At 35.5% G+C, this 20258-nt stretch overlaps 1 long non-coding RNA gene across 1 annotated transcript; it reads right to left on the bottom strand.

Moving 5' to 3' along the window:
* Nucleotides 1–12670: 12670 nt before the first annotated feature.
* LOC141484246 (uncharacterized) lies at nucleotides 12671–17526 on the bottom strand. The gene is made up of 3 exons (XR_012466543.1): nucleotides 17498–17526; nucleotides 16335–16647; nucleotides 12671–16249 (listed from the first exon to the last, which is right to left on the bottom strand). It is a non-coding gene; the product is annotated as an uncharacterized lncRNA (long non-coding RNA).
* Nucleotides 17527–20258: the final 2732 nt, after the last annotated feature.

Raw genomic sequence — 20258 nt, 5'->3', positions numbered from 1 at the left:
TAATAGAATTTCGTGCCTTCTTCAATGTTCGGTATACTGTTTGTACGAATGGAAACTGAGCAAAGCCAAACTGTATTCTGAATCGGAATCCAATCGAATGGGTGGATCGAAATCGATGGAAAGTATTGAAGAACGACTCGTTAGAGTTAATATCATAGACATGACTGATACATTTCTCACATGTACACACCTTAAATAATGAAATGGAAACAACAACAACAATATTTTGAATAATTTATTCCTACAATAATAACATTCTCTTTGTGAGCTAACAGGACCATAATACATTGCATTTTGTAGCGATGACACCACCTCATGTCGATAATGGATGAAACATGGTAAACGAACTTGCAAAGCGAATCGATGTTGGTAGTCCTTTGGTAATCTATGCCAAACATCCAATAATTCCAAAGGTTCAGCATTTTCAATCAAATAGTCAATCGATAGAGTTTTCAATTCAGCATCGGTTAAATCCCCTATTACTCTAACCATTTTGCAGACATTATGAAGTAGAAAGTGAAGGCACAGATGTCCGCAATTACTCTAGTCAAAATTTTGATACCGATCATTGTTATATGTAATCGTTATACCCCTTCCAAAATATCGCACCAATTCCATCGGAGGTTTGAGATTACCGAAACTATCAAAATATTGTACAGCATTGCCGTTTTTAATGTAAGCTACCCAATGAGTGCCTTTATTCAATCGAGAATCCAAGTTCAATACAGCACATTCTCGCGGCCAAGGACCACAAGTTGGCAACGCATCACGCATAAAGACTCCACGAAAATGTGGTATTCTCAATTGATGGGCACACTTATGAATTTCCGCATCATATAATGCTCTATGGGGTAGCTTTAGCAGGAGTTTTTTTCAAGTAGAGGCCTCGTCCTTTGCGTTGATGTTGTTTTTTTAGAAACAAACCAAATCCCCGAGGTGTTTTGCGCAAGTACAAACCGGAACCCAAATGTTCCATAGCTTTATTGTGGCATTGATCTTCTTCGAGTTTCTTTTTGGCATTTTTTGCATCTATTACTGTTTCTGCGATGGCGCTCGCTCCGCCTACCAACGAACCCAAAGCTGAAAGGCCTGCAAATATGGGTATTAGTGGTTGGATCCCTCCAGATTTTGCTTCGAATGGAATAACTCGCGGTATACGTATCTTCTTACGTCCTCCAGGTTTATGGAACGCCATTTTTGCCGCCTTTAGAGCCGATGCCGCAGATTTCTTCACGTCATTCGTCGTAGGCTTCCAGTTTTTGATTATATTTTGCAAAATGCTGCGTCGAAATGATTTCACACCCATTCCTAATTTCCGTTTGGACTTCATTACTCTGGAGACGAATAGAGCACTCGCCTTCTCGCCAAGTGTTGCGTCTTTAGATTCCACTCGTTGCCACGCCTTTTCTTCGAAAGCTTTATCAGTTCGATGTCTAGCTTCAAGAGACGTATCTTGCGAATATGCCAAGTCGTGTTGTTTACAAGCCGAGTCTAGTGGATTAATACCAGGATCGCCTCATGCAAGATGTTCTTGTAGTTTCGTACCAGGACCGCAATACTGATAGCCAGGTAAGTGTAATTCAAATGGTAGCTTATTGATTAGCGTATTGACGATACCTTCTCCGTGATAAGTCAACATTTGGAATGATGGATGACGTCAATGTACACGCTACATATTGAAGTGAATCTACCGATCATCGATCAGAACATGGAAGTCGTTCCGCAAGACAAAGACAATTTGGTCTATTTGGATGATGGCGTCAAATATCGAAATAAACATGGCAAGTTGTTGCCAAATTCGTTTCGCGCCATCATACGTGGTCCGTCATGGTGTGGAAAAACCAACACAGCATTATCGATATCATTTCATCCGAATGGAGCCAAATTGAAAATGTTTAAGTGTACTCAAAGTCATTGTATCAACAAAAGTATCAGTTGCTTCGAGAGATATTGGAAAAATCCAAAGGAGTCGGTTATTTCCCATTTCGAGACAACGAAGAAATACTCAGTCCAGAGGCGGCTAAACGAAATTCCATATTCATATTCGATGATGTAGCCTGCGATGGTCAGCAGAAAATTCGCGAATATTATTCCATGTGCCGACATAAGGACATTGATGCCATCTATCTGTGTCAGACGTATTCCAAGATACCCAAACAATTGATACGCGACAATTGCAACATGCTTGTATTGTTTAAGCAGGACGAAATGAATTTGAAACATGTATTCGATGAACACGTCTCTCCAGACATGTCTTTCGATGAATTCAAGAGAATGTGTGCCGAATGTTGGCGCGACAAGTATGGAACTTTTATCATTGTCGAGGAATGTGATTTGAATAAGGGGCGATATCGAAAAGGCTTCGACAAATTCATAAGTGTATGTGAATAGAAATGGAAACGTTATTTGTCAATATGAAACCGCTCAGTAAAGAAGTCGATGTTGTACGCAAGAACAAAATCAACGAAATTTCAAAAAGTATGAGAAAAAAGTATTTAGCTCTGAAATTGGGAAAGTCTGAAGAGGATGAGTCGTTGCAAAAGTTTTTCCAACCTATATCGAAACCACTGAAAGATATAGCTGAAATCTCTAAAAAATCGGTAGTAAACCATTTGAGACAACGTAGTGGTGTCAGTAAGAAGGAAGAGAAAGAGGAAATGAAGAAGGAGCCGTTCGATCAATCTCGAGCATTTGAAGAAACACAATTCTCACCACTTGAAGATGTTGCTGAAACGGGAAAGGATTATGATGAGGTATTCCACGAGTCACCTTCACCACCACAATCAATGGAAAATATTTCAGAGGAGAGTATGATGGGGTACCTGGAGCAATATCCGCCCATATCGCACAAATATGTTATGCAACATTGGGCTAAAGACGATTCGATTGATAAAATATATGGGTCAGTTTATGACGAGTCCTCTTCAGAATGGATCCTCGGTAGAAAGTACATTGACTTTGATAAACGTGGAAATATCACAACTGAAGGACTCTCTTTCAGCATTATATAATTTGATTTTCCTCGATGAACCTGAAGACTATAATAAAGAGGATCGAGCCTCTTATAAACGTCTTTTAGAGATAACGCAAGCCCACCTGAATGCCAGAGGATCCATGAAGGGAACTCAAAAATGGAAATGGTCCGATGTAATTAGACCCATGTTCTGGTAAGGGTTACGATAATGTAGCGAGCAATGAAGAAGTTGGTTCGAATATTGCACTCGACACGCATCGTTGGATATATAATGAGAAGCCCTTCGAGTATGTGTATTGGGATGATCCGAACGAGTTATGCGATAGATTGAAGCTGCTTATAGCTTCGAAAGAAGCTGGAAATTCTTCTTCTCACGACAACGAAATTAGAGCTATATTCAATGAACTCAGAAAAGCCAAAATTATTCAATAATAAACCATTCAATATGAGATGTATTTTTTGATTAAAAATATAAACATTCATTAAAATTATAAAACATTCATTTTTGTCTCGAAAAACGCATTGAAAATTTTGCAAAATTTCAATGTGTTAAATGAGACAGTTTTGTCATTTGAATCGCATCGAAAAAAATGCATTTTTTAAAGTCTCATTTCTTCTAAAAACCCATATGATTTGCATTGTAATGCGTCACGGAAAATGATGCAGAAATGACATGAAAATCGCTTCGAAAAAATGTCAAAAATTTAGCGCGATAAAACGTTCATTTATGTCGCGATTATCGCATGGAATATTTCGCAAAATTTCAATGCGACCATTTGAGTTGCGAAAACCACATATTACTACAGTCATATCTGTGTGTGTCGCATTTTCATTATGATTATCGACAAGTTTGGGCGTAGCTCGAATAGCAAAACGAAAGCATCCTACAACACCAACAGTAGTCAGTGGCTTGCTACATACAGCTGACGCTGACATTGATTTCGATAATTTGAAATTGTGTAATGTGAAAAGACCTACGAACGCATCAGATGCAATCAACAAAGAGTACGTGGATGGAGTTGAGAAAAACCTCACTACTTCCATAGAAAGAAATATGACCAACTGTGATTGGAAAATGATTGAGCTCACGAAAATAATGCGCAGTGATATGCAACATTTGGAAAATGACATCAACACACTCATCAAGAATGAAGTTAATAAGTCGAATATTGAATTCGATAAAAAAATTCAAGCAGTTAACGCCAACATTTTGCAAACGACTCAACATTGTTACGTTATCCGTAAAAGGTACCTATTTATTGTCGCTTGCCCACGTACTAATAGCTCATATTAAGATCATAAACAACCACCCGATAGCTGCTGCCACTAACGGAAAAATTAGAAACTTTGTTGGTCTTTGACCAAGGTATTTTAATCATTTTCAGTTGGAAATCGACAATGATACTTGAACTGTGAATTTAACTTAGGAATTTTCGTAAACGCTATAAGCGGTTGTAAATCACATGTTCACAGAAACGGATTCGTAATAGTGCTGATTTGGAAGGTTGAGAATTTCGTTTTCTTATCTCTTCGGAGGATATTTATATCAGTTTTTTTCCAACTGTATATGAAAACGAATTGTTAGGGTTCGATAATCGGAGGTGAGTTTTCAAGTATTATTCCTTGTGTCATCACAGGACAACAATATGTCCCATAATACGAGGAATCTAACAATTATTTAATTTCAGGCCTTTTTTTTTAATAACTTTTTGTACCACCCAGAAAAACCCGATATTATTATACGAACACTCATTTGGGGACAAGGAAATGAGGAAATGACACATGGGATTCCATTCTCTTCCTTGATGGAGCAGCGTAATAGTGCCGTATTACAGCTGGCCCTTTGGAACCGCATAGCGGCATTAAGGACTTTCCTTTTGAGTGAAAATTTAATATATATATATATATATATATATATATATATATATATATATATATATAATATATATATATATATATAAATATATATATATATATATATATATATATATATATATATATATATATATATATATATATATATATATATATATATATATATATATATATATTATTTTTTATATTAATACCTTCACATTCCACATTACCAATATCATGTCTTCCGGTCAAATTTCTCTTCAGAAATTTCTAACTAGAAAATAAGTTTTCCCCCTCGTTGTGCAGGAGATTGGAAGGGTATTTTTCTTTTTCCCAAACACCCTGTCCAATTTTCTCTGTCGTGCACGACCCCCCTCCGTGGTTGGCTATTATTTATTAGTTACGGTTTTCCTTGCACATTGCCAAACCCTGTGTGAAAATATGTCAATATATCCATTTGCCAAATTTTGAGTTTTATTGGGGCATTACTGTATCGTGGATAATTTATAGATTTGGTTTTGCTTGCTATTACATTATATAGGGTTAATAGTAAATCTGTTGGCGCCCTTGGACAATAAATCATTTGTTTAACTCACCCCCCCTCTCGCTGTCTAAAAGCTAGCTGTGAGCAAATAACCCTATCCTGTTTATATCTAAAATACCCCACATATGAACTAATGATTGAATAAATAAGTAATAAGAAAAAAATATTACGTAACAAGGGATTTTGGCGCCCAAGGTGGGGCCTGGAAATACATTTTGTTATTCAGGCATAGATAAATTTCATTTCATTTCATTTGGTAGTGTTAATTGAAGTTCTTTATATATTAAATATATTGTCATTGACATGAGATTTGCTTGCCAAGAAAGATAAGAAAACAAATGAAACAATAAAATTATACCTAAAAAATTGTAGGTTCAGTTGACTTTGTGAACAGTAGGTAGTCGTTATCTTTATACATTTTTTTATTCTGTTTTCTCCAAGACATGGTATTGGTTTTCAACATTTGTGTCGATTGCTTTGATTCTTAATGCATTAACGATAATTCCATAGTACGGGAGCATACCCTAATTTTGGTGGATTTGTTTATATTCATTTTCGTATTTTGTTTTTGGGAAACTTATATAAAAATGGATTTCTCACGATTGCTTAGAGACGAATTAGTCTATGAATAACATGTAAGACGGATCACGAAAACTACAAGCGAAACCGTGAAAACCATGCGTATGAAATTAAAAGAGTTGGTAGAAGGGGAGGAATTTGGTTCTGCTGATTGTCATCGTTCATGAAAACTCAATGCTGTGGAGGAATTACAGATTTGTGAGGAAAAAATTCGTTCCTTAGCTGATTATTTGAATTCTCGAGACAGCATAAAATCAAATAGCCATGATGCTCGCTTTGTAGAGTCGAAGCTCAAGCATTTGTATGCTAGACTGAAGAGAATCAATGTCCCGGACAATGATACAACTTCAGCTCGCATTTTCGAACGATTATGCAAGTTAGAGGAACAATTGGAAGACAAGCTTGTTCTTGGTGATGGAGTAGTTTCTACAACCTCTTCAGTACCGGTAGTAAATACAGTTTATAAAACGAATTCCACTCCTGTCTACAAATGGGACATATCTTTTTCTGGCAAACCTAACACTATAAGTGTTAATGCAGTTTTAGAACACGTGTCAGAGTATAAAAAATCACGGCACGTATCAGCTCTCTTGTAGTTTCGATCGGTTAGGGAAAAAATCGATACGTGGGATAAATTTGTGAACTGAATATTTGGGACATAACTATCAAGTCAATCTTTGAGAAGAAATCCGAAAGAGGCGACAAAAGCCGAACGAAAAAGTTGGTGAATATTTTGCTTGTATGATAAACATGTTCAACCGTCTCCCTGTTAATTGTAGTGAAGACGATAAACTTGCCACCTTACAACGGAATATTGGACCGTACTTCATTGAAAAATTAGCTCTGGTTGAAATAAGGAGTGTTGACGAACTCTTAAAAAATTGTAAAAAAATCGAGATTTCACGTGAACTTGCATACAAATCTAAGACACAAGGTAATGTTTGTCTTTTGGAACCCGACTTATCATACAATGGTCCACATGAAAACCCACCTTCGGTTCATGAAGTACATGTTGATCAGGCTGAGAGTTCTAATAAATCATGTTGGAATTGTAATTCTAATCAACACAAATTTTCTCGGTGTAGGGAACCTAGAACCAGAAAGTTCTGTTTCTGTTGTGGAAAATCAGGTGTAACAAAATATACTTGTTCCTGTAATCCAAAAAACGACAAGAGAGGCCAACGTCAAACCGGTCAACGGTCTCTAAGTTAAGTATTTCTACAAAACCGATTGATGACTCTTGGGAGTCATGGAAATTATTTGTCGGTGGAGAATACCGAAGAGAATAAGTGAATGCTTTGTTCACTTCGGTTGGTTCAGATCCGAGACCCCGCTTAGAGGTCACGATCTATGGTGTTCTTTTCAGAGGTCTTCTAGATTCCGGAGCATCTTGGACTTGTATTGGTAGAGATGGTTGGTATAAACTATCAGAATTTAATTTACTTTTAGAAAAAAATATTCATTGTGTTTCGTTGGCAAATTGGGAAAAATGTGATGTCTTAGGTATAGTTAATATTCCGATAAAATTGGATTCAAGGGTTAAGTTGATGAAATGTTTAGTTGTGTTAGATTTACAGGATGAAATTATTTTTGGCATAGATTTTTGGAGAGATATGGATATCATCACTTCTTTTAGAAATAATTCATATGAGTTGGGAAAGTCGTGTGATTTTGTTGATCGCCTTTCCTCAACAGATTATTTGAATCCTGATCAAGTCAAAATGGTTAATGATTTAGTTCAAGGTTACTTTGATCAAATGGGAAATGGTTTGGGTTGTGCAAAAGGGATCACTCATGTTATTGATACAGGGAACAGTCCTCCCATAAAACAAAGATATTACCCAGTTTCGCCTTATATTCAGAAGGTGATAGATGAAGAGATAGACGAGATGTTATCTCTAGGTATTATCGAACCGTCCAAATCTGCATGGTCTAGTCCAGTAGTGATGGTTAAAAAACCTAATGGAAATTACCGATTTTGTATTGATTTTCGTAAAGTCAATGAAGTAACCCGGCGAGACGCTTACCCCCTTCCTTATGTTAATCACATTTTGGCGAGGTTAAATAATGCGAAATATTTTTCGTCTATCGACATCAAAAGTGCTCATCATCAAATTTTGCTTGAAGAGTCCAGTAAAGACAAAACCGCTTTCACGGTACTAACTCGAGGCTTATATCAATTTACTAGGATGCCATTTGGACTCCATAACAGTCCGGCAACGTGGCAGCGTCTCATAGATACTATTTTGGGTCCTGAATTGGAAGAATTCGTCTTTGTGTATTTAGATGACATTATAATTGCAACTCCCGATTTTTCAAGTCATCTTCAAACTCTTTCACGAGTTTTTGAAAAGCTTTTAAGCGCGGGACTCACCGTTAATTAACAAAAATGTGATTTTCTGGAGTCCGAACTGAAATATTTAGGATATCTAGTTACGAAAGATGGACTTCATACTGATCCTGCAAAAGTCGAGTCAATGGTGAATTATCCAACACCCCGTTGCGTCAAGGATGTCAGACGATTCATCGGCATGGTGTCTTGGTACCGTCGCTTTATTCCGAACTTTTCTTCTCGAATGTCACCTTTAACAAAATTGAGTCGGAAAAATTGTAAATTTGTTTGGTCCAATGATTGCGAGGCTGCTTTTCAGGACATGAAACAGCTCTTTATATCCGCACCCATACTAACATCACCGGATTATACGCATGAATTCACAATCCAGTGCGATGCGTCACAAACAGGTTTGGGATGCGTGTTGACCCAACATTTTGATGATGGAGAAAGGGTGATCTCCTATGCCAATCGAACTCTCACTGCTCCCGAGACGAAATATTCAACGACAGAGATTGAGTGTTTAGTCGTCTTATTTGGTATAGACAAATTTTGACCATATATAGAAGGTTCGAAATTCACAGTAATAACTGATCATGCTTCCCTGAAGTTTTTATTCAATTTGAAAAACCCATCTGGAAGGTTAGCTCGTTGGGCTTTGAAACTCCAAGGTTATGACTTCAAGATAATCCATCGTAGTGGAAAATACCATTTCGTACTGGATGCCCTGTCTAGGATGGTGACACCAGGAATATCTCTGATTGATATCGATCCAGTAAATTGTGGAGATTGGTATCGGAAACTTCGTTCCAATATTTTGACTAGTCCCCAAAAGTTTCCGAAATGGAAGGTGGACAAGAATTTGGTTTACAAGTTTGTCGATACAGGTTATCCATCACCCGATGCTGATTCGGACTGGAAAATCGTTGTCCACAAAGACCTTCGTCGATCCGTTCTCTTAGAGAATCATGATGACGTGACAGCAGGACATTTGGGCTATTTCAAAACGCGAAACCGTATTTCTAAACTTTATTATTGGCCCGGTATGAGCAGCGATATTTTAAAATACGTGAGGAGTTGTGAGATCTGCAAGGCTCAAAAACCAGAACAAAAGAAGCCTTATGGAGTTATGTCTACTAGAGTAGTATCTCATCCATGGGAAGTAGTTGCCACGGATTTGATAGGTCCTTTACCACTGTCACATAAGCGCAATAGGTTCGTTTTGGTTGTTACGGACCTATTTACCAAATTCACATTGCTTTGTCCTTTAGTCGGCTACCGGAGAATCTTGTGCCCGCTTCATCGAGGAAAATGTATTCATGGTATTTGGAGTCCCTGAAAGATTGATATGCGATAATGGTCGACAGTATGTGTTCAACAAATTTCGGAAGATGTGTAGAATTGTATTCAACGCCCAATATAGCCCTAATGCCAATCCCACCGACAGGGTCAATCGAGTCTTAAAAACGATGATTAGGAGCTATATCAGTGGTTCACATCGTACATGGGATGAAAAATTACCAAGTCTGGGATATGCTTTGAGGTCTGCGGTTCATGAGACCACAGGTCATAGTGCCTTTTATCTCAATTTTGGCAGGGAGGTTCATTTGTCAGGTAGGATGTTTAGAAGACATCAGGAATTTCAAGATAACCAGCCTCTAGATTTCGCTTCTAGGGACAAGTTATCAGACCATGTTCGAGATGTCCAGGAATTATGTTCAGAGGTTCGATCGAAACTCAAAAAGTCCTATTCTGCGAGTGCAGAGCGCTACAATATGCGTAGACGCCCTTTGACCTTGGCTGTGGGCCAGGAAGTGTGGAAAAAGAATATTCAGCTCTCTGATGCATCTGCTTACTTTCAGGGTAAATTAGCTCCAAAATATGTTAAATGTCGGGTGTTGAAAAAGTTATCGACGAATGTTTATGAACTCGCCAACTTCGAAACAGGCAAATATTTGGGTTCCTGGCATACAAAAGATATCAAGTTGGGTTAATCAGGAAACTTATCCCTGCAGAAAAAAAATATATATATATTTTTTTTGAGGAACTTAAGGGAGTGTTACGTTATCCGTAATAGCTCATATTGAGATCATAAACAACCACTTGATAGCTGCTGCCACTAACGGAAAAATTAGAAACTTTGTTGGTCCTTGACCAAGGTATTTTAATCATTTTCAGTTGGAAATCGACAATGATACTTGAACTGTGAATTTAACTTAAGGATTTTCGTAAACGTTATAAGCGGTTGTAAATCACATGTTCACAGAAACGGATTCGTAATAGTGCTGATTTGCAAGGTTGAGAATTCCGTTTTCTCATCTCTTCGGAGGATATTTATATCAGTTTATATCAGTGGAACATAAATCATTTGTATAACTCACCTCCCCTCTCGCTGTCTAAAAGCTAGCTGTGTGCAAATAACCCTATCCTGTTTATATCTAAAATACCCCACATATGAACTAATGATTGAATAAATAAGTAATAAGAAAAAAATATTACGTAACAACATGCTACGGAACAATTCCAAAAATTGCATGAAAAATTCAATCGTCAATATTAAATCGATATCGAACGTATTGCCAATGATTTATCAAAGGGATTAAAAGAAATCACCAGTTTGGTTCACGAAAAGAATGCTAAAATTTTACAGTCTATGCAGAAAACTGACATTTTGACCGAGAAAATGGATAGAGAATTGAAAGAATTTATATTAAACGTCGAATTGCAAATATCTACATTAGGTCTGAATGTCAAAACTTTGGAGCTGGCTATCAACAAAAAGAAAAAATCGACGAAACCTAACTCCAATGTAATAAATTTTGTTTCCCAACATTATGCACAGTTATGGCCTCCAAAGACAAGATTCAACTTGTCCGTGAACTGCATAAACCAATTAGAAACAATTTTCCTCGACGCCATACCATTATCAAGGGACTGGATGATTTATGGCAGATGGACTTGGCTGAGATGAGATCGTTCGCTCACCAAAATTGAAATTTCAAACTCATTCTAGTCGTCATCGATTGTTTTTTCGAAATTCGTGTGAACTCGACCGCTGAAAGCGAAAACGGGCGAAGAAATTACCAAAACGTTTTCGGATATTTTGGAAAATACGAAACGTTGTCCAAAAAATCTACAAACCGATCAGGGTACAGAATTTTACAATAATAAGTTTCAAACTTTGATGAAGAAACACGGAATAAATCACTACAATACGTACAGCATCACTAAGGCTTCTATGGCTGAACGTACCATTAGGACGTTGAAAGAAATACTTTTCAAATATTTCAGTTTGAATGGCACCTACAAGTGGTTGAATGTCTTGCCTGAAATCACAAAATCCTACAATGATACGCGACACTCGAAAATCAACAAAACCAACGAAAAACAAACTCTCAAATCGATATACATCCATCTGAAAATAGCTGGACCGTTTTCGACAAGGGAGGGTTACACGCCCAATTGGACTAGGGAATTATTGAAAATCATCAAAGTCAATATTACAAATCCCGCCACCTTTATGCTAGAAGATATGCAGGGTGTACCTATTAGGGGTGCTTTCTATGGGGAAGAATTACAAAAAACTGCAAATCCTGATATATATCTCGTTCAAAAAGTTCTAAAGAGAAAAGGTAAAAAACTTTACGTCAAATGGTTGGGCTTGGATAACAAACATAACAGTTGGATCGAAAACGTTGATTTTGTATAGAATCTTATGGAAAACAAGCACACCCACATTTTATTGAAAGGGGGGCCTTTTGTGAAGAAATATTTGAGTGCTCAACGCAAACACAAAATATTTGAAATTGATCATGTGATCTGAAGCTATAACAGTGCATGCAAACACCGATGGATATTCAGTTTGAACAAAATGTCTCTCGACAGTGGTTATGGTAGTGAAGTTGAGTTATGTGTGACAGTGATTGTGAAGATTACAATGAAACTCTAAGTAAAATCGATAGAGCGTTGGGGCAGTACGAAATAGCTGCTCGAAACGAACACCAATTGCTATTGATGACATTGCCATGTCATCTCATGAAATTCGATGCGGTCTAAGTCCATTTAGAGACTTTAGTCCATGCATCATATTGAAGCAACAATTCTCCGTTCGTTCCATCAATTTAACAACTTATGAATGGGCGACCCTAATTGATATCCTGCAACAAGTGAAGGAAAATTTCTTTGATTCACAAATCGATGCCTACGTGGACGAATTTGATCCAATCACAACACGTTGCGGGGATTACATTTACGTCACACAGTACATCGAAAGTAATACCAAACAAGTTTCCATTTCCAAGGATACCACGAACATGGAGCTATTTCAAAAAGATGTAAACGATTTCCTAAACATCCATATGGGGGTGCTGTCTGATCGTATGCTGGATGCCATAAACTTTTGTGACTATTATCGAGGTGTTTTCAAAATTATTCAATCATGGTTACGTGAAAATAAAACCAATTTGACTTTGGAAGAAACTATCGAAGGTTTTTGTCAAGCCTCATCTTTAGATAGTATGTTGGCTAATGCTTTACGTGAATATTCATTTTGTTATAAACAAAAACTAGTGTATGATTTATGTAATAAATGAAAATGATATTTACCTTATTTTCGCTCAACACCCACTTGCCCTGGTGGTTCACCTCAATTGTAAACATAATCACATTTTCCAAAAAAAAAAACTTTATATTGTACGAAAATATTTAAATAAAACACAAAAAATAATTTTGTTTTTTTATTCTTTATTCAAAATACCCTCCTTAAAATACAACATTGAAAAACTATACATATTTGAATTATGAAAATGATTTATTGTAAAACTACATATAATGGATTGTTGAAGTACAGTAAAAAATGGTGTTTTCTGGTTGTAGATTATCTCATATTGATAAAGCTTGAGAAATTTTCTCCTAATATTTGACATAATTTTGAATGACTTTTTTTCTGTCAATTGTAGAGGTAATGGCGAAAATGCAAAGTTGTGTGTGTACAATAGTAAATATTATGCAAAAACTGAAATACTCAAAAAAAATTTTATGTGTACCTTGTGTGAGCTACAAATTTACATTTCAAAAAATTTGACCAATTATAATCGGTAAAATGGTAATTTTTTCTCATTTGTTTCTTTAATTCTCTAATACCATTTACATTGAGTATTTCTTTTGGTATATTGAAATAACAAATACTTGTCATATTTTTACAATACCAAATTTCAATTTCTAGTTTTTCATCAGCACGAAATCTATAAATATCTCCAATAGTCCCAAAAATTTTGTTTGCAGCCAATTCTTGCAAAGTTGGTGGACTTCTACCGCTGTTGGGAATTTTCAAAATAACACGTCTATCGAGCATATTCAAACTAGAACAAAAAAAAATTATAACCTTATTTCAAACTATAATGCCCCCAAGGTAATGTATCGAATGATTTGGGATAAGATGACGTTTGTCGTCATACGGACTAAGGGCTATTTTTGTCTGCTCTATACTGAAAACGTTATGAGCAAATGATCTTATTGTGCATTGTGTGATATTCTTTTGCTTGAAATTCTTCAAGCTATCTACGTAATCTTCAAAGCTAAATTTATTTTTAACGACGCCATATTTCATTCCCTTTGCCATTTTAACAACTTTACCATCCTGCACTTTGTAGGTGTACATTTTTGAACGCAGTCCTGCGAAATGCGTGATGATTTTGCCGTTTGCTTCATCTTTCATGAGTTCTGGTACTTTTTCATTTGCAAGGGGGATATTGTACTCGTTATCTCTCGAGTGATCAGAAGTGTCAAATTTTGAAATGTGTTTTTTGATAATATATTTATACTCATCGTAACACGATAGCTCATAAATGAAACTGTCTGTATCTGTATACAGTAACTTGCATTTTTCCATGCTCATAATAGGTAACATGAATTCGTAATGAAATTGAAACATACATGTTCTTGACAAATCCAAAATTGCCATGCCCACATACATCGGTTTATTGAATATAAGTTCTGCCTTTTTCAATTCGATAGCCATCAAGTTTGAATCGAAAATTGTACGATTATGAAATCGAGGACTGGAAATGAGATTTTTGGCGCCAAATCTGCTCTCGTAAGAGGACACTAATTTCACTATTCGGTGCAACCGGATGTTTTCCATGGTTTTCCCAAAGATCTCGTTGTTGGCTAATTTGAATTGATTTTTTTCGAAAGACATATTGGGTGCAGTCCTCAATCGAATATTCAACTCAATATAGGGACGCAGCCATGCAGATTGTTTAAATTTCAGAACTTTATGAATTTTAGTTGATTTCAATCCATGCTCGAGGGCCTGTTTCAAATTTCTATAGTGTAACGTATACTCTGTTTTATTATAGAGAGTTGGCATCAATTTTGTCAATTTGGAATGTGATGGTGCGCGGTGCTCGGGGCAAAATGGAAAATCTTTGTGTAAATCGTGAAGTCCCTCAGAATCGACTTGTAAAATATATTCTTCTGGATTGTCATCGGGAATTTGAGATACATCGATATTCGTATCGACCCATTCGAAGCCTCCATATGGCAAAAATTGTGACATTGCCCACCCATACAAGTTATTCACATCGAAATACATTATGTTTTTGGATGGTTTCGTTGGATCATATGTTGGTATATACTTGTTATTGGCTTCCGAATATCTATTACAACAAACCGAAATTCCACCCCTTATACCCTTTTTCACAAACATAACCATATCGACGTCTTTTAAAATTTGCAATTTACAACCTGCATATTTCAACATACAATCCCACGTGTACCCTGGCATAGTATAATACCATGCAGGGTCCAGCCCATATGTTTTCAAGTCAATTTCGCGAAAGTTTTCAAAAACGTCTGCCAACAGCAATATATCAGTTCGCATGTATAAATCGCTGTATTCCCCCAAAGTTTTGATATCGAATAGATGCCAAACGCGTTGAGCATGAGCATACTTTGCATCATCAATGTCACAATCGTTTAATATATTATAAAAATGTTTTTTCGATGGTAACTCAGTGTCGAGAAGTTTTTCCACACCGTCCACATAATTGTATGGAAATACGCCTTTCTTAGTGAGAAGCTCAAACTTCTCATCGTCCAATTCTGTAAATGCCTTCTTCAATATTTTCAAATTCCTAACATCCAGTGTGGAAACTAATTCATCGAGACTGGCTCACATAAAACAATAAGAATCTATAAATCTGAATCTAATGTTAGTTTCATTATCGTATTGGGTGAAAGAAATATATTTTTTTTTGTTGATGGGAAGTATGCTCACACTTCCTTTTTTTGCTACATCTCTTATAATGAAATGACTATCATATTCACTCAAATTGTGGAATGTAATGGGTACGATAAAGAGCTTCTTGAACGATAAATTGCAAGCTTGATGACTAAATCCCCTAAACAAACCTGAAAAGTGACAACGATCTCTGACGATGATGTCTTTTTCGGCAAAAGGTTTCTCACATATGTGACAAACCTTGGCAGTGACAATATTAGGACATATCATCGGTTCGATATTCCTGATTTTTGACTCAACGAATTTTGCAATGCTAGCCATTTCATCGGTAAACCATTGTATGCAATCGTCACCTCGATGGCTATTAAATTTGGACAAACTGTCATCATAAGAACATTTCAAGTAGTAGCCTACAACGACGTTCGTGCAAGGGAACTTGAATAATTTTGTTTAATTGCTTCAAGCAATTTATCAATTTGCGATAAAGTTTTTGAAAACCCCATTTTCAACTTACAAAAAGAATTTTTTCCTGCGACGAATATACAAATGAATGCTTGCTGAACGCTGCAAAAGGAAGCTTGAAGTACTACCCTGTAGAAGGACTGTAGGAAACTCGAACCTTGGTCAAATGTGGTGAAGCGATGAACGGAGATGATTCTTAAAGGAAAGCTTGACGAAAAATGTTTCTGTTATACTGAGGGGCGGAGGGTATATAACTATCTGGAAAACGAAGAAGAAAAATTAATTTCAAATCACCCATCTCACCACTTTCAAAGAAAAACAAATGAAAAACAACAATACTAACCTCAATATTCTACAATTTCGAAAGATGTTGCAAGATTGGTTTTTCCCGTATTAATCACTCCTCTGAACACGATGGCGTACTTTTCTTGTTCGAAATGATTTATGAATCCCTCGTAGGTCTTTGTAACTCTCTGCGGTAGAAACGTTATATGCTTCTCCAACTCGAGAAGTACTGTCCTTCCAAATTTCGTCTGCACGATTCGGGCTGAGAAAATTTTCTGCGGCTCTCCTAGCGGAAGATTTTGTAATTTCTCCACAGGTTTCTTATTCTCTGTGTCTACAAGAGAAATTCCGTTAATTTTGTTTAGATCCATCTACAACAAAAAATTGAACGAACTGAAATTTTTTGATTGCACGCACAATTTTGAGCAAAAATTTTGAAGACTTTTTACGGAAAATGAAATATTTCGGTTTTGAAATAAAAAACGAAATTTTCTGTTTACACAGATACACGCAATTTTGAGCAAAAATTTTGAAAGTTTTTTACGGAAAACAAGATATTTCATATTTTTAGAATTGAAAAAAAAAAAGGAAATTTTTTATTTGCACAAACACATGCAATTTTGAGTAAAAATTTTAAAACATTTTTCGAAAAATGAGGTATTTTGTATTTCAAATTTCAAAACACATAATCTGAAAAAAAATTTTTGAATACTTTTTGAAATAATCACAAGTACAAACACCTTGGAAAACGAAATTTTTCCGTTTTGAAATGAAAAATGAAATTTTTTGATTACACCGACACTGTAGTACACAATTTTGAACAAAAATTTTGAAGACATTTTACGGAAAATGAAATATTTTAGTTTTGCAATGGAAAATGGAATTTTTTTTGATTACACACACAATTTTGAGCAAAAATTTTCAAAACATTTTACGGAAAACGAGATATTTCGAATTGGGAAAATATGAAATTTTTCGTTTGCAAAAACACACGCAATTTTAACCAAAAGTTTTGAAGACTTTCTGAAATAATTATAAGTACGTACAAATAGCTTGGAAAACGAAATCTTTCGGTTTTGAAATGAAAAATGAAATTTTTCGATTACACACACGCAATTTTGACCAAATGTTTTGAAGGCTCTTCAATTAAAATCATTTCACTGAGTTTCGCAAATAAAACACATGATTATACATTGTTTTCAAAACACTTTTCGTACTTACATCTGTTTATTGAAGATAATGCACTCACACATACACAAACAAACGCAACAGAAGCACAGTTACAACTGATAAAGCGGCCGTTTTCATGCAGATGGCTCACTAACCATTGTAAACATCTGCTCCCATACTCCCACATATTATATTTCATCCTTGACTCGGAATGAGAAATGAAACGAATATTTGAGAATATTCAAATATTTATTATTTGAACCAAATTATATACATTTCATTCAATTTCATTCAATTTCATAATTATTTCTTGGAAAATTCTAATCAAAATACATGCTAATATCGTAGATACTATAATGAGAATTCTGTAAAGGTCAAATTCCATTTGTGACTTCTTTTTGGCTAGCCTTGCGTATTCTGGTTTTTGTATCAATTTCTCGAAGATCGTGGAATATCAGCCTCAGTTTGTATTTGAAGGAAGTATTTTTCGGGACTTTGCTTGCGAAAACTGCCAATTGGTCGTCATTGACAAATGTTGAACTCATCAATTTCCATTGCGTTCTATTGCATTCATGATCGAAATTATTGGGTTTCACACAAATTGCCATGAATTTAACGCCCTTTGGTACGTTCACATACAAAACATTATTTATTATTGCACTCAAAAGTACAAAATTTATTTTCAGCATTGGCGGCGACATAATCTACGCTGTGAGGTTGAATTCTTCGCAGCGGATACCTCGTTTGAGGCACTTTTCGATCGAACACTCTGTCTTGAATATTCAAATTATCCAGCCGATTCAAAACAAGCTTCTTTTCTTCGAAAAATTAAATGGCTTTTTTCAATTCTTGAACACGTTTACAAAACTCTTCAACTTTCCGTCTGTATTCTTCAAATATCATTTTATCACTAAATATTTCAACTGTTTAACGACATTAACATTCTTTCGAAAAAAATAATATTACCTCCCACGTGTTTTCTTTCCCCCCACTCCCCCATTTCCCAACTAACACGAAAAAACGCATCTGACGTATTTTGAAATATCATTGCCGAATACCTCCATTGCCCCCATTTTCAAACACCCTGTACACATTGAAGAATCACACGTCAAAACCATAGAGCCTTGTTAAACTTTTTTTAAATGACGTATTTTGAGACACCCTGTGTACAGGGTGTCAATATGTATATTGACGTCATGTTTTTTTTCTTAATTCGATTTTTCATTCATTATTATTATTATGCCATTATTTTTCACGCCGACATACACCCTGTACGTCGATGAGGCACATTGTATGGCAGCCATGTTTTTTTCTATTACGTTGATAATCATGTTGTTTTCTTTAACGCCTGTGGCCATGTTTTTTCTTCAATCCGATTTTACAATCATTATTATTATTATACTATTATTTTTCATGCTGACGTATTTGAGACACCCCGTACATGTTTCTTCTTAATCGATGAGACGCCCTGTATGGCAGCGATTTTTTTTTCTTCTTCAATACGATTTGTCATTCATTATTATTATTATATCATTATTTTCCGCGCTGACGTATTCGAGACAACCCGTACATGTTTTTTATTAAACGATGAGACACCCTGTATGACCGGCATGTTATTTTTGTAATTCTACCGCGCTCCTATCTATCAAATGAATCTACTCGATGCTCATGCCATCCTACTATGCGTCGATCACGTCGCACATGTCCCTTTCCCACTCACTACCGTAAGTACGTCTCCTAGGGAATACGCTCCAGAACTCTCGTATCCCCTCTACTTGTAAGCATACTTCCCTAAAATGAAGAAAAAAAATTTCCTTTACACAGAAACTAAAATCAAATTTCGATATATAGATTGGTTAGGGAAAGATGAAGCAAATGGTGGGTAAAATCATCACGCACTTTGAAGGATTCCAAAATGTACACCTACAAAGTGCAGGGTGGAGAATTTATCAAACAACCAAAAGAAATTCTATATAATACAGTCAAAAATAAAATTGATTTCGAAGATTATATTGTCTCAGAAATTTTAAAGAAAAAATATGTGAGCAGTTTATTATTCGATCATACGCTCTCAACGTTGTTTTCGGCATCAAGCAGGTGAGAAAGTTTAATAATTTCATAGTGCTGCAACAGTTTTATTTTATTGGTATTTTATAATTACTTCCAAAATGCTAATTGATTATATTAGACAAGCTGTGAACACAAGACAGTTGTAGACAATAAAAGTGTTTTATAAATTTGTCATAGAAAGGTTTATGAAATGAAATGTAAAAACCATCATGAAATAGTCACGAAATTATCACAGCAACGTTTTTACAACTATCTTATAAAACTTATTTTCTTATAAAAGTAAATTATTTTCTACCAGTTTCACAGCACTTTTCTGAGAGATTTTTATGATAGTTATAAAATTATCTCAAGCTTATTTTATAAATGTTTCCTGTAGCTTTAATGAAATTATTTTATTACAATGCTCTCAAACACCATTTTATTTTCATCACCATATGGTCACTTTGATGATAATTCCCCAATTATTTTATAGTATGGTATATTTACTACAATTACAAAACACTAATATAATTGTTATAAAATAAAATTGCTTTCGTGAATATATATTTGCTGTCGTCAAGAATAAAATGCAGTATTTAAGAACAACCAGCTGACATTGACGTTAGATGTCGTGTAATGAAAGTATATTAATTCATCAGTTTCATTTGATTAGCATGTCAATAACTATCTCTATTAATGATGTCGTGTGATATTGGTCATTGGAAAAAATTAAGAAAAGTGGTTCGTTCAGTCGAAGACTGAA

This window comes from Leptinotarsa decemlineata, unplaced genomic scaffold (genome assembly GCF_025532065.1).
Source record: "Leptinotarsa decemlineata unplaced genomic scaffold, Ldec_3_MD MMD2_tig00005178_RagTag_RagTag, whole genome shotgun sequence".
Classification (NCBI taxonomy): domain Eukaryota; kingdom Metazoa; phylum Arthropoda; class Insecta; order Coleoptera; family Chrysomelidae; genus Leptinotarsa; species Leptinotarsa decemlineata.
This window is presented reverse-complemented; position numbering and strand designations above follow the sequence as displayed.